Source organism: Balaenoptera borealis (genome assembly GCF_965194805.1).
Source record: "Balaenoptera borealis genome assembly, chromosome: 1".
Taxonomy (NCBI): Eukaryota; Metazoa; Chordata; class Mammalia; order Artiodactyla; family Balaenopteridae; genus Balaenoptera; species Balaenoptera borealis.
In genome coordinates this window covers 7,734,893-7,752,094 of record NC_138860.1, presented here as the reverse complement: position 1 = coordinate 7,752,094, position 17,202 = coordinate 7,734,893, and the positions used below count along the sequence as shown (strand labels likewise).

The 17,202-nt window shown below is 32.7% G+C and overlaps 1 long non-coding RNA gene across 1 annotated transcript in view; it reads left to right on the top strand.

Moving 5' to 3' along the window:
- The window catches only part of LOC309630626, a 30,129-nt gene extending 13,358 nt beyond the window's left edge, over positions 1 to 16,771 (top strand). The window contains exon 2 of the long non-coding RNA XR_014245847.1: positions 1,422 to 16,771. This is a non-coding gene — a long non-coding RNA (uncharacterized lncRNA). The remainder of the gene's footprint in view (positions 1 to 1,421) is intronic.
- The last annotated feature ends 431 nt before the right edge of the window (positions 16,772 to 17,202 follow it).

Sequence of the window (17,202 nt, the reverse complement as noted above, 5' to 3'; positions counted from 1 at the left end):
CAGATTGGATAAAAAAAAAAAAAGAGCCTACAACATGCTGCCTACAAGAGACCCACTTTAGGGCAAAGGACACGCATGGATTGAAAGTGAGGGGATGGAAAAAGATATTTCATGCTAACAGAAATACAAGAAAGTAGGGTTGTGATACTCACATTAGACAAAATAGACCTTAAAACAAAGACTATATAAAAGATAAAGAAGGACACTGTATAATGAAAAAGGATCAATACAAAGAGAGAATATTACCCTTGTCAACATATATGCACCTGATATAAGAGCACCCAAATACATAAAATGAGTACTAACAGACATAAAGGGAGAAATTGATAAGAATACAATAATAGAAAGAGATTTTAATAAGCCACTCACATCAATGGACAGGTCTTTGAGAAAGAAAATCAATAAGACAACAGTGATCCTAAATGATACAATAGAACAGTTAGACTTAATTGATATATTTTGGACATTACATTCAAAATAAGCAGAATACACATTCTTTTCAAGTGCACATGGAAAACTCTCTAAGATTAACCACGTACTTGGGCACAAAACAAGTCTCAACAAATTTAAGAGTTTAGAAATTATTTCAAGCATCTTTTCTGACCACAACACATGAAACTAGAAATCAACCACAGACAAAGAAAAAATGACCAAACTTAGAATTAAATGTATAACTAAGGCATTATTATTTCAAGAATTGTCAGCAGAACCCTGTGGAGTCTTCTTAATCAGAAAAATTCTCAAAATATTCCTCTTTTCTGTTCCTAAAGAAAAATGAAATACAATCTCAGAATTTCATGTTTGTGATGACTGAGATGTAATTCCCTGTAACCAAATGAGTAATTAAACCAATATTTAGTATTCATAAAATATTAACTTATCCATAATTTCCTGGAAACCTCTACTCAGTAGTCTAATAAATAATATACATGCCAAACGATGGCTGGCTAAGCTGCAAAGCTTCTTCTATATGAAGCACAAGTTTCAATTGTGGGCAACATTTTTGGAAATACATTTCTCATTGGTTATTCATGGTTTTCTGGTTATGACATGGCTATGGTTTTCAACTGTGGTCATTTTTCCTTTATTTTTTAAAATTTTTATTTATTTATTTTTATTGAAGTACACTTACAATATATTAGTTTCAGACGTACAGCATAATGATCTGATATTTCTATAAATTATTCTACATATAAAGTTATAAAATACTGGCAATATTCCCTGTCTTGCTTTATATTTATTAGTTGGTCTTAGTTTTGTTTCATTATCATTAGTATACTTTGTTATAGATGTTTGGTTAACTGCATGTTATAGTGATATTTGTAACGGTATTATTTGACTTAACCAAAAACAAGCTTTTAGTATGAATAAATAAGTATGATACATGCAAAAATATTAATCACTGAACTATTTTTTTCCAGTAGAAAATATGAATACATGGTATAGTTGATCCAAATGGAACAAGGTAAAACTGAATATTTCAGAAAAAATATAATCTCAAAGTTTACAAGACATAAAGAAGAAGCATATCAGTTAAGATTCATTTGTGTCAGGAAATGTAGACAACTAGATCATTTAAAGGAAAAAAGTTTACTGAAGGAGTAGTTTATAGAACTGAAACAAATCCTTAACAGCCTGGATAGAGCCTCTCCAGGAACCCAGGCATCAGTCACTATTGGCAAACTCTTCTGGGTACGACTTAAGGAATGACTTAGCTATAAACATTTTGTTTTGTTATGTGTGATGATTTTAAGTCTAATTAGCTAGAATTCATCTCCAGTAAATATTAAAAATATTTGATAGAAAACTTACATTATCCATCAGTGAATCACAAGTATGCATTGTATGCATACTACTTTATCAGCCTTTTTGATCTTCCTAATATAGAACATTGAATTGTTTTTAGATGGAAATCTATTTTATTATTTAAAATAACGTGTTTAAATATAACTGAATGTTAAGGCTAAACTCCAAAATTTCCAAAATTAGATAAAAATACAATGCTTCTTGGAACTATAACTTAAAGTCTTAATGCTCCCTAATTTCAGATGGTCCACTCAAATTTTATTTAAGCTTTTTCTGGAGATAGTTCATATTATAGCATACTTAAAAATGAAGTAGAGGACTTGATACATATCTCTAGGTTGTGAATCATTTTTATAGAGAAAAATAGTTTATTTTCTATATTTTACAAGAGGAGATTAGAAAAAAATTTTGGTAATGGCTGCTTTGGGTGGATGTTATTTTCTTTAAGAGAGCACTGAAAAGGCCCCAGGCAAGTACTTTAATTAACACCAATTCCATCTATCAATCACTAGAGTTCCCCAAAACTCAATGATCCACTTGAATAGTTCCAAACTTCCAGAATAAACCTTTGAACAACACAGTTGAATTATCAAAAGTGAGAAAAGCAGATTCATGTCTTACATTCTTCAACATGGTCATTTATTTTGTTATCACAGCCTTTGTGCAAACAATAAATAAATTTTTTATTTTACACAAGGTATATGATATTATGGTTATAAACCAGAAATATATTTTGCTATATAGATTATTGGCTTTCATTTATGTGGATGTTTTCAATCTTTTAATAAAACTTATTTAGAATAATTATTAAGAATTGTTAGACAAGAATGAAATTAATCATATTACTATAAATAATTTTCACTAATACTGATTTTATTAGCAACTTTCCCTTAGTATAAAGAGTATAAATATTTATAATTAATAAATTATTCATAAAATGATAATTTATATTTGTTAAGAGAAAGCTTAGATGTCAGAGCTTCACTTTGCTCTGATTTCTAATACCTTTAAAATGGACACCTGGGGGCTTCCCTGGTGGTGCAGTGGTTAAGAATCCTCCAGCCAATGCAGGGGACACAGGTTCAAGCCTTGGTCTGGGAAGATCCCACATGCCATGGAGCAACTAAGCCCATGCACCAGAACTACTGAGCCTGCACTCTAGAGCCGAAGCCACAACTACTGAGCCTGCATGCTACAACTACTGAAGCTCACGGACCTAGAGCCCATGCTCTGCAACAAGAGAAGCCACCGCAATGAGAAGCCTGTGCACTGCAACAAAGATTAGCCCCCGCTCGCTGCAACTAGAGAAAGCCTGTGCACAGCAACGAAGACCCAACACAGCCATAAATAAATAAATGAATAAATAAATTTTTTAAAAAAATGGACACCTGGCTTAAATCATCTAGCTTGGTTTCTTCATTTAAAAAAAAGGGTTTAAATGGTTTAATGGATTTATATCCATAGAAGGCTTAGTATAAAATCCTGTATATAGTAAATTTAAGAATTTGTTATTATATTGGCAAACTATAACTAATAAAAATTTATTTCTAACTATCTAGGCATGCAAAAATGGTTGAAGGTGTGGTTTTTCATTTTATCAACATGCAAGTATTTTTCTAAGTCCTGGTTCGTGGAACACATATTTTTGTTTTACATATTAGAGTTGTTTCACATCAATGCAAAAGGCTTAATTTCTTCACTTTATATTAACTTAAATGTTTGAATGACAAAATGTAATGTAAATATTTTGTAAATAAAAGTTCTAATTCTGAACTCAAGATGGGGTGTGATGATCCCCTGTCTTTGATAAGCTTGGGTTTTCACATTCTAGAGTATTTTATGTGAAATATAACCATATTAATTTATTGTTGTACCAAAGTAAATTTATATTTTTAAAAATCAAACAAAAATGTTATTGTGTAAAACAACACAATCTGTTCCAGGCCCATAAGATACTCAAATATGAAAGAAAGTTTATTATTGTTTGGCATCCTTAGAGACTTTAAAGACAATATTTCTTCTTACCTACTCCACGAAGTTGAGGAGAACAGGAAGAATATTTTTATTTGGTTTATTTTAGTTATTAGTCCTTCATTTATCCCTCCCTTTCTCTCTTTCCCTCCCTCCCTGCCATCTTTTCTTAATGTAATGGCATTAATTTCTCAGGAGGAATTCAGCCTCTATGATTTCCTCTTGTCCAAAAATCAGGGTTATTTAAAACAAAAACAAACAACAATAAAAACTAATCCAACAACAGATGTATAAAAATGAAGATTCAACCCAGTCAGAAGGCACTATGTTAAAAACTGAGGCCACCTAAAATTTCAGAATTGCATACATTTGTCTTCTGAAAGTTGAACCATTGCAGACAGAGTAACAATTTTCTATGATTAGTGGGTCATTCCTGACCAACCAATAATTAAACAAATGATAAAATATTAAATAGCAGCAGACATCAACCAGCAATACTATATAGGAAAGAATAGGTAGATAGCAGAGGACCAGCATATCAAAGAAGAGGAAAAAGAAAGAACAGAGGTCAGTGTCCACAACCTGTCAAATGGTCCCATCAATTATCTGGTGAGAAGGGGTCTAGATTGGGGTGCAACTTATACATTATTTGTATTATGTTATGATTAAGAGTGGAAATGTTATTTGCCACCTCAACATGCATTCACTGTATTTTTGGAAATAGTACGTCAATTTTCTTCTGAAGAATTGTTCACTCTCTCACTTATTACCTATATAATCGGGATAATTGGCTTCATCCCTGAGTTTAGGAATAATTAGCCCAACTCAGGCTTGCCAAAGTCAAGAATCACATCCTTCTGGCTATGAGAACAGATAGATAGGGAATCTTATCTTACCAAGGAAAGGGAATATTTTTATTTGCTTGTTTAGAAGGAGACACATAGATACCATTCTGTGTTTTCTGCTGGGTACCATCAAAATAAGGTTGATGTGAGAGTAGGAGCCTTGGACTGAAAGCAGTAGAAAGCTGATCCTAGAGATGGAAAGAAAGCCAAGCCATATGGTATTGTTTAAGCTTTGGAATTAAACCATACTTAATACAAGACCTCCACTAATTTTTTAAATTTAATTAAGTCAGTATATTCCCTTATACTTCAAAAAGTTTGTCTGTTCAAACCTCAAGAGTCCTAAATGGCCCATAAATATGCAATTGTAAACACACATACACATGTGAAGAATGCACACACAAACTCAAATAAGAAATTTAGGGATATTTTCCAAGTGTAACAAATTTTATTTTTCCATAAACATTAACTTATCTGATAATCTAAATTATTAAACTAAAAAATTTGTAAGAGAGCCACGGATTTTTTAAAAAATAGAATAATTAACATGCAGAAAATTGTTGCATTTATTCTCACTAATAATGAAATATCAGAATAGAAAAAAATTTTTAATCCTATTTAAAATTGTGTAAAAAGAAAAAATACCTAGGAATAAACCTGACAAAGGAGGTGAAAGACTGAGAGCTATACCCTGAGAACTATAAAACATTGATAAAGAAAACTGAAGATGATTCAAATAAATGGAAAAATATCCCATGCTCTTGGACTGGAAGAATTAATATTGTTAAAATGGCCATACTACCCAAAGCAATCTATAGATTTAATGCAATCCCTATCAAATTACCCATGACATTTTACAGCTAGAACAAATAATCCTAAACTTTATATGGAACAATAAAAGACCAAGAATTGCCAAAGCAATCCTGAGGAAAAAGAACAAAGCTGGGGGCATAACCCTCCCAGATGTCAGACAATACTACAAAGCTACAGTAATCAAAACAGTATGGTACTGGCACAAAAACAGACATATAGATCAATGGAACAGAATACAGAGCATAGAAATAAACCCACACACACCTACGGTCAATTAATCTTCAACAAAGGAGACTGGAGAAGACAGTCTCTTTAGCAAGTGGTATTGGGAAAGCTGGGCAGCTGCATGTAAATCAATGAAGTTAGAACACACCCCCACACCACACACAAAAACAAACTCAAAATGCCTTAAAGATTTAAATATAAGCTGGAACACCATAAAACTCCTAGACTAGTACATAGGCAAAATATTCTCTGACATAAATTGTAGCAATACTTTCTTATTTCAGCTTCCAAGGCAAGATAAATAACAGCAAAAATAAACAAGTGGGATCTAATCAAACTTATAAGCTTTTGCACAGCAAAAGAAACCATAAACAAAACAAAAATACAACTTACGGATTCAGAGAAAATATTTGCAAACAATGTGACTGACACGGGCTTGATTTCCAAAATAAACAGCTCATACAGCTCAATATCAAAAACAAAACCAAACAAACAAAAACCCCACATAACCAAATTTAAAAAGTAGGCAGAAGACCTAAGTAGACATTTCTCCAAAAACAAGACATATGAATGGCCAACAGGCACATGAAAAGATGCTCCACATCACTAATTATTAGAGAAACACAAATCAAAATTAATGTGGTATCACCTCACACCAGTCAGAATGTCCATCAACAAAAAGTTTACAAATAATAAATGCTGGAGAGGGTGTGGAAAAAAGGGAACCCTCCTACACTGTTGGTGGGAATGTAAATTGGTACAGCCACTATGGAAACCAGTAAGGGAGGTTCCTTAAAACACTAAAAGTAGAGTTACCATATGATCCAGCAATCCCACTCGTAAGTATATATCCACAAAGAAAAAAACTCTAATTTGAAAAGATATGTGCACCCCAATGTCCAAAGCAACACTATTTACAATAGCCAAGACATGGAAGCAACCTAAGTAGCCATCAACAGATTAATGGAAAAAGAAGAGGTGGTGTGTGTGTGTTTGTATATATAATGGAATATTACTCAGCCATAAAAATAAATATTGCCATTTGCAGCAACATGGATGGTCCTAGAGATTATCATACTAAGTGAAGTCAGTCAGAGAAAGATAAATATCATGTGATATCACTTATATATTGAATCTAAAAAAAATGATACAAATGAACTTATTTACCAAACAGAAACAGACTCACACATATAGAAAACAAATTCATGGTTTCCAAAGGGGAAAGTGGAGGGGGGAGGGATAAATTAGGAGTTTGGGGTTCACAGATACACACTATTATTGATAAACAACAAGGATCTATTGTATAGCACAGGGAACTATATTCAATATCTTGTTACTAGCTATAATGAAAAGAATCTGAAATTTATATATATCATGTATAACTGAATCACTTTACTGTACACTTGAAACTAACACATTTTAAATTAACTATCCTTTCATTAAAAAAAAAGAACAGCTCTCATCTTCAGCATGAGTGTCTTTAAGATCTCATGGACCTATAAATATCTATGGAATATGTAAAAAATTTCTTAGAAATTTTACAATAATTCTGATTGTTGCACACTACTTTTCTGATAATAATAAATAATAACAATGCGTCTTGTTCATTATACTATCTGCCCAAGACACCACTCATTTAGACTTAGATTTTCACCTTTTGGTTTTTATAAATAGCCCTGGTTTTAAATAAATGATATAATCAATTATCCTACATATTTTCTATATGCTGGTATAATGTTAATGGTCACAGTATCAGTTTATGTGAAATCTAACAGGTTAACTAAGTGAATATTAAATTTTGCCATTAAAGTCAGCATCAGGCATAAAAAGTTCTCTATTTCAAAATGTAATATGAATGTACTGTTAATCCTGTTCAGACCATTTTGCCTATCAAACAGAACTTGACACAGAATTATTATAAAATTTACCTCACACCTGCATTATACTTTGGGGAAAAATGTGAGTCATCGTGTCCTCTATTGATTTCTCGTTCATGAATATCCCTCCAATCCTTCACTGTACTCTGCATGAAGTTCCTGCTGGAGATTGCCATGTAAAGAGTAGGGCAATTATGTTGTTTAACTTCATTTCAAAATGTATAGCATTAAAAGGGAAATTTTTAAATAGTTACCTTCATTTAAAATCCTTTTAAAATGATACTCCTAGCATATTTAATAGAGGGAAACAATTTTACCAAAAGCAATCATATTTTAGCAATAATAAGATACTATTGTCATAAAATCTTGAAAAGATAGATACTCAGAAAATTATGTCCATATGGCAAGATGGTGGTGATTCATGGCACATAATATCGATCATTTTGCATGACTAAGCAGCTAGCCAAATGTGCAAATATAATTAGCCACACACCTCATCTGTGAAAGGGTGTCATTAAAATGAATCTGGTTCATGGAGAATATCAGGTTCATTAACTCTTTGGGGCCATTAGAGTGCCATTTAGAAGGCATTTGTTCTCTCTGACATAATTTTCCAAATCATACTCTAGTGGCTTGTCTTGGGTATTTATTTACTTGCAGACACGGGGAGAGAGATGGAAAAAAACTAAAAAGAAAAGAAGAGGATGGAAGGAGGGAGGGAGGGGGAGAGGAAGGAATGAAGGAAGGAAGAAAGGAAGGGAGGGAGGGAGGGAGGCAGGAAGGGAGGAGAGATTTTAACAAATGTAACTCTTTCAACAATAAAACATTTTCTCAGTCTAGTCCCAGTTTTCTCTAGTAAATCTATGTTACTTTTTGTTTAGAAACATCTATACATTATTTGTAAATACACTAATAAATAACTGTAAAATGTTTTTGGATAATTTTCTGAATCACCATAGTTAAGATAAAGCAGTGTGTCTTTTGACATATACATTCCAGGTAAATAATAATGATTATTTCCCAAATATCTATTTGTCTATCCATATCTATCTATCTATCTATCTATCTATCTATCTATCTATCTATCTATCTATCAATCTATCTGAGAAGCAAAACCATTTCACTGGGATCTTTATATTTTATTTTAATTAGCTAAAACTCAGATAATAAGCATATGCTATATTATATATATATATATATATATATATATATATATATATATATATATATATATATATCTCTCCTAAATATATAGAAATGCTTCTTTGAAGTTACACTTCTCTTTGTCAGAGACTACTGAATTCTTAACTATTTAAAAGTAAGGTAACTTAAAATTGTTATATTCACTTGTCATTGATACTGATTTTTTCTAAATATAAAAGTGAAGTATAGTCATTTCAAAAATTTTAGAAAAATGCAAATTATATACAGTAAACAATATTTTGTGTATTTTTCATATAGACAAATAAGAATTAAATTATATTGATTTACTTATAAAATAGAAATCTTAATGTATATATTGTATATTTATATATTTTTTTAATTTCTGTTTTTATTTTTACAATGAACCTGATATTCCAGCCAAAGTTATTATAGCTTTTTTCTATTGAGGACCATACAGAAGACATAGGACAGAGTCTTTAACAGGTGCTCTCTAAATATTTTATGGATAAATGTCCAGGCAGTAGAAATGAGACAGAAAAATTGTTGGTTCACATCTACTATTTTAAAACTAGCTATTTTTAAATGACTTGCTTCTAAAATTTCCCATTATAGTTTCAGTTTCCATATAACTGATTGAACCTATATAAAACAAATCTACCTTTTGAAAACATGTTTTGGAAAGAAAATTACCATCTTGTTTTTGATGCTATAGATACATGTGGAATAAATGGTGGTATAGTTAATGAATGTTTAGCTATTTAAACAATGTTTCCAGAAGAGTTTTTTGCCTCCTTTTTTAAAATTGAGATATAATTGACATGTAACAATTGTGTAAGTTTAAGGTGTACAGTGTATTGATTTGATACATTTATATATTGCAGTGTGACTCCCACTGTAGCATTAGCTAACACCTCTATCACCTCACATCATCATTTCTTTTTCGTGCGGATAATATTAAGATCTAGTCTCTTAGTAATTGTGAAGTATATAATAGAGTATTGTTGACTATAATCACTATGCTGTGCCTTAGATGTCCAGAACTTACTTATCTTCTAATTGCAAGTTTATTCACCCACCCCTCAGCCCCTGGTAAACACCATTCTACTTTGTTTCCATGATTTGGCTTTTTTAGTTTCCATATGTCAGTAATGTCATACAGTATTTGTCTTTCTCTGTCTGACTTATAAATCTCACTTAGCATAATGCCCTCAAGGTCTATTGATGTCACCTGTGATGGGATTTCTTTCTTTCTCATGGCTGAATAATACTGAGTAAAAAATGTTCTTTTTTGGGGCTTCCCTGGTGGTGCAGTGGTTGAGAATCTGCCTGCCAATGCAGGGGACACGGGTTCAAGCCCTGGTCTGGGAAGATCCCACATGCCGCGGAGCAACTAGGCCTGTGAGCCACAATTACTGAGCCTGCACATCTGGAGACTGTGCTCCGCAACAAGAGAGGCCGCGATAGTGAGAGGCCCGCGCACCGCGATGAAGAGTGGCCCCCACTTGCCGCAACTAGAGAAAGCCCTCACACAGAAACGAAGACCCAACACAGCCATAAATAAATAAAATTTTTTTTTAAAAATGTTCTTTTTTTGTCCATTCATCCATTAATGGACACTTAGGTTGTTTCTACCTCTTGGCTATTGTGAATAACACTACAATAAACATGGGAGTGCAGATATCTTTTAAACATTCTATTTTCATTTTCTTTGGATATATATCCAGAAGTGGGAATGCTATATCTTATGTATCTTATGATAGTTCCATTTTTATTTTTTAAGAAACCTCCATACTATTTTCCATAGTGCCTACATGGATTTACAGTCCCACCAAGAGTGAACAAGTTTCCCTTCTCTACATCCTTGCCAATATAGTTATCTCTTGTCTTCCTGATGATAGTTATTCTAACATGTGTACGGTGATATCTCATTATGGTTTTGATTTTCATGTTAAATATGATTAGAGATGTTGAGCATCTTTCATGTACCTGTGGGCAACCTGTATGTCTTCTTTGGGAAACTATCTACTCAGGTCCTCTGCCCATTTTATACTCTGATTGTTTTTTTTGCTATTGAGTTGAAAGTGTTCTTTATGTATTTTGGATATTAATTCCTTATCAGATGTATGGTTGGTTCAAAATTTTCTCCCACTCCATGGGTTGCCTTTTCATTATATTGATTGTTTCTTTTTTGTTTAAGTATAGTTGATTTACAATATTATATTACTTTCAGGTGTGCAACATAGTGATTCAATTTTTTTATAGGTTATACTCCATTTAGAGTTATTACAAAGTAATGGCTACATTTCCTTGTGCTGTACAATATATCCTTGTTGCTCATTTATATTACACATTGTATCAATAGTTTATCTGTCTTAATCCCATAGCCCTATCTATCTCACCCTTTCCCCCTTCTCTTTCCTCACTGGTAACCACTAGTTTGTTCTCTATATCTGTGAGTCAGTTTGTTTTGTTATATACATTTATTTATTTTTTAGATTCCACATGTAAGTGCAATACAGAGTATTTGTCTTGATTTGTATGACTAATTTCACTAATCATAATACTCTCTAGGTCCATCCACATTGTTGCAAATAGCAGAATTTCATTCTTTTTTATGGCTGAGTATATACATACCACATCTTCTTCCCACATTACATTCTTCTGTTGATAGGCACTAAGTTTGATTCCATATCTTCGCTTTTGTAAATAATGTTGCTATGAACATTGGGGTGCATGTATCTTTTTGAATGAGTGTTTTCATTTTCTTCAAATATATATCCAGCATTAGAATTGCTGGATCATATGGGAGGCCTATTTTTAGTTTTTAGATGAACTGCCATACAATTTTCCATAGTGGATGTACCAATTTACATTCCCACCAAGTGTTGGAGTGTACCCTTTTTCTACATCCTCACCAACATTTGTGATGTGTAGACTTTAATGGTGTCATTTTGACAGGTGTGAGGTGATATCTCCTTGGTTTTGATTTACATTTCTCAGATGATTAGCAATGTTGAGCATCTTTTCATGTGCCTGTTTCACATCTGTGTATCTTCTTTAGAAAAATGTCTATTCAGGTCTTCTGAAATTTTTTAAATTGCATTTCTTTTTTATTGAGTTGTAAGAGCTGTTTATGAATTTTGGATATTAACCCCTTATTGATCATATCATTTGCAAACATTTTCTCCCATTCTTTAGGTTGCGTTTTTGTTTTGTCAATGATTTCCTTTGCTGTGCAAAAACTTTTACATTTAATTAGGCCCTATTTGTTTATTTTTAATTTTATTTTTTTTGGTTTAGGAAACAGATCCAAAAAATATTGCTATGGTTTTTGTCAAAGAATGTTCAGCCTAAATTCTCTTTTATGAGGTTTATGGTTTCAGGATTTACATTTAGGTCTTTAATCCACTTTAAGTTTATTTTTTTATATGGGGTGAGGAAATGTTCTAATCTCATTCTTTTACATGTAGCTGTAAAGTTTTCCCAGAACAACTTATTAAAGAGACTTTTATCCATTACATATTCTTCCCTTCATTGTTGTAGATTAATTGACCATAGTGTGGGAGTTTATTTCTGGGCTCTCTTCTGTTACATTAATCTATCTGTCTGCTTCTGTTCCAAATACTATGCTACAGGACATTCCACCCAAAAACAACAGAATACATATTCTTTTCAAGTATACTTGCAACATTCTCCAGGATAGATCTAGGAGATCATGCTAGGCCACAAAACAAGTCTCAAGAAATTTAAAACAATAGAAATTATATCAAACATTTTTTTCCAACTACAGTGGTATGAAACTAGAAATAATTACAGGTAGAAAAATGGGAAAAGCATAAACACATGGAGACTAAACAACATGCTACTAAGAAAACACTAGGTCAATGAAGAAATCAAACTGGAAATCAGAAAATACCTCAAGACAAATGAAAATAGAAACACAACTTTACAGAATTTATGAGATGCAGCAAAAGCCGTTCTAAGAGTAAGTTTATGGTGATGCAGGCCTACCTCAGTAAACAATTAAAATCTTAAGTAAACAACCTAATCTTCCATCTAAAGGAATTAGAAGAAGAAGTAAAAAGCCCAAAAGCCCAAAGTCAGCAGAAGGAAGAAAATAATACAGATCATTATGGAAATAAATAAAAGAGACCTCCCCCAAAAGAACACAACAGTAGAAGAGATAGATAAACCAAGAGCTAATTCCTTGAATAGATAAACAAAATTAATAAACATTCAATCAGGCTAAAAAAGAAGAAAAAAGAGGAATTAAATTAATAAAATAACAAATGAATGAGGAGAAATAATAACAACTCAGAGATACAAAAAAAATTATATGTGAATATTATGAACAATTAGATGCTGACAAGTTGAACAACCTCAAAGAAATTGACAATATTCAGGAAGAAATAGACAATCTGAACAGACCAAACACTAGTAGTGAAATTGAATTTGTAATAAAAAAATACTCCCAGCAAACAAAAGTCCACAGGGGATGGCTTCACAGGGGAATTCTACCAAACATTTTAGGAAGAGCTAATACATATGCTTTACAAAAAATTGCAGACAATTGAAGAACATGGAACATTTCCAAATTCATTCTATGAGGCCACCATTACCCTGATACCAAAAGCAGACAAACACACTACAAAAAAGAAAATTACAGGCCAATATCTCTGATGGCTATAGATGTAAAAATTCTCAATAAAATATTAGCAAACCACATTCAACAATATATAAAAAGGATCATACACCATGATCAAGCAGAATTTATTCCAGGGATGCAAAGATCATTCAATATTCACAAATCAGTCAATGTGGTACACCACATTAAGAAAGGATAAAAATTACATGATCATCTCAATAGACAAAGAAAATCGTTTAATGAAATTCAACATCAATTCATGATGAAAATCCTCATCAAAGTTGATATACAAGGATCATATTTCAACATAATAAAGGCCATTTATGACAAACCCACTGCTAACATCATACTCAAAGGTGAAAAGATGAAAACATTGGCTCTGAAATCAGGAAGAACACAAGGATGCCCACTCTTGCCATTTTTATTTAATATAGTATTGGAAGTCCTAGACACAGCAATCAAACAAGAAAAAGAAATAATAGGCATCCAAATTGGAAGGGAAGAAATAAAACTGTCACTATTTGCAGATGACATAATACTATATAGAGAGAATTCTAAAATATCCACCAAAAAACTATTTGAACTAATAAATGAATTCAGTAAAGTTGCAGGATACAAGATTAATATTCAGAAATCTATTGTTTTTCTATACACTAATAATGAACTATCAGAAAGAGAAAGCAAAAAAAAAAAAAATCCTATTTACAATCACACTGAAAAGAATAAAATACCTAGGAATAAGTTTAAGCAAGGAGGTGAAAGACATATTCTCTGAAAGCTATAAAACAATGATGAAGGAATTTGAAAATGATACAAAGACATGTAAAGATATCCCACATTCTTGGATTCAAAGAATTAATATTTTTAAAATGTCCATACTACCCCCAAGCAGTTTACAGATTTAATGCAATTCCTGTCAAAATACCCATGAGATTTTTCACATAACTAGGACAAATAATCCTAAAATTTATACAGAAACACAAAAGACACTGAATTGCCAAGGCAATCTTGAGAAGAAAACATACAAAGCTGGAGGCTTGGGCTATGGAGGTCAGAACCAGGGAGAGGACTGGGGTTGGCTGTGTGGAGACAGCCTGAAGGGGCTGGAGTGTGGTGTGGCTGCAACCGAGGTTTTACACAGAAGAAGCTTGGGCCCACCAGAGAGGCAAAGCACCATTGTTGGGGGGTGCACAAGGAGAGGGGCAGGACTGCCGTTGGAGCATCTTTCCCTGCTTGCACACATGCACTCTCAAACAACAGGACACCACCTACCTGAGCTCTGGGGGCAGGTGCAAGCTCTTGCTGCCATCATGGGCTCCAGAGGTGGGCACAGACTGCCACTGCTGCTGAGAGACCTGCAAGCAGGCACCAATCACTGCCCCTGCGATTGCAGGCCCAGGGAGTGAGCGCAGACAGCTGCTGCCACTCTGACACACACAAGCAGGCAACAATCACTGCCCCTGCTGGTGCGGGGCCCAAGGAGAACATGCAGGTGACCACATCTGCATAACCCCTATCAAGGAGAAAACAGACAGCACATGCTGAGGAGAGAGGCAGCATGCCTCTAAACTAAAAGGAGCCCTCTTGCCAAAAATATTAAACCCATACAAGCTACATGGGGACACTCTCACATATAAATAGCCTTCCAAGACCACAGGAGATTACTATTTCTCCTAAACTCACAGCATAAGAGAAATATAAGTAAAATGAAGAAGCAGAGGAACCACTTCCAGTTAAAAGACCAAGAGAATTCCCCTGAATGAACAATGAAACAGACCTCTTCAGTCTAATAGACACTGAGTTCAAAAAGGAGGTAATGAAAATACTGGAGGAATTAAGAAAGACTGTCAACAGAAATGCAGATTACTATTAAAAGGACCTAGAAACTTTAAGGAGGAGCCAAGAAAAATTAGAAAACTCATTTTCAGAGATGAAAGCTGAGCTAAAGGCAATGTTAGCAGAATGGATATTGCAGAAAACAAATAAGTGATCTGGAAAATAGAATAATGAAAACCACCCAATTAGAACAGCAGAAAGAAAGCCAAAAATAAAAAATAAATAAAATGAAAGCAGTATAAGAGACCTATGGAATAACATAACGTGTGCCAATCTATGCATAATAGGGATCCCAGAAGGAGAAGAAAGAGAAAAGGGGATTGAAAATGTATTTGAAGAAATTATGGCTGAAAACTTCCCAAAGGTAAGAAGGAAATAGATATCTAGGTACAGGAAACACAGAGAATTCCAAACAGGATGAACACAAACAGACCTACACCAAGAAATATTATAATCAAAATGACAAAAGTTAAAGAGGGGATTCTAAAAACAGAAACAGAAAAACAAATGGTTTATTACAAGGGAACCCCCATAATGCTATCAGCTGATTTCTCTAAAGAAACATTGCAGGCCAGAAGGGAGTGGCAAGATATATTCAAAGTCCTGAAAGGGAAAAATCTTCAACCTAGGATAACCTACCCAGCAATATTATCATTTAGAAGAGAAGGAGAGAAAAAGAATTTCTCAGACAAGCAAACATTAAAAGAATATATAGCAATACTAAATTTATCCTAAAGGAAATATTGAAAGGTCTTCTCTAAATAGAAAAGTAGTAAGAATCTATAGGAAAAAGAAAATCACAACTGGAAAGTAAATCACTTAAATAAGCCAGTATACTGATCAAAAGGAAAAAAATCTATTTTTGCAAGTAATGATAAACATAAGGAAGAGCAAAAGGATAAATATAAAGATGTAAAAGAGGACATCACAATCATAAAATGTCAGGGAAGAGTAAGAAAGTGTAGATTCTTTTTTTTTTTTTTTAGAATGTGTTTGAACCTATATTACTATCAGTCCAAAGCAAGCAGATATAGAAAGGGGTTAACAAACTTGAAAAACAGCATAACCACAAATCAAAAACATACAATAGATTCACAAAAACCAAAAAGAACACAAGGATAAAATAAAAGAAAACCATCAAACCACAAAAAGAAAAAGAAATGAACAAAGAAGAAACATAGACTCAACTGGAAAACAAGGTTTAAAATGGCAATAATTTATCAATAATAACCTTAAATATCAATGGACTAAATGCTCCAATCAAAAGACATAGATTGTGGGTATATCCAGAGAAAACCATAATTTGAAAAAATACATACACCCCAATATTCATTGCAGCACTATACAAAGCCAAGACACGGAGCAACCTACATGCCCATCAAAAGATGAATGCATAAAGAAGATGTAATATATATATATATATATATATATATATATATATATATATATATATATACATACACATACACACACACACAATGAAATATTACTCAGCCATAAAAAACAATGAAATAATACCATTTGCAGTAACATGGATAAACCTAAAGATTATCATACTAAGTGAAGTAAGTCAGACAAAGAAAGACAAATATCATATGATATTACTTATATGTGGAATCTAAAAATATGATACAAATGAACTTATTTACAAAACAGAAACAGACTCACAGACTTTAAAAATGAACTTATGGTGGGGAAAGTTGGGGAGAGGGATAAATTAAAGAGTTTGGGATTAACATATACACACTACTATACATAAAATAGATAATCAACAAGGACCTACTATATAGCACAGGGAACTCTATTAAATAATCTGCAATAACCTATAAGGGAAAAGAGTCTGAAAAAAAATGGATGTATGTTTATGTACAATTGAATCACATTGCTATACACCTGAAACTAACACAACATTGTAAATCAGCTATACTCTAATATAAAATAAAAATTAAATTAAAAAAAGACACAGAGTGGCAGACTGGATAAAAAAACAGAGCCTAAAATATGCTGCCTATAAGGGACC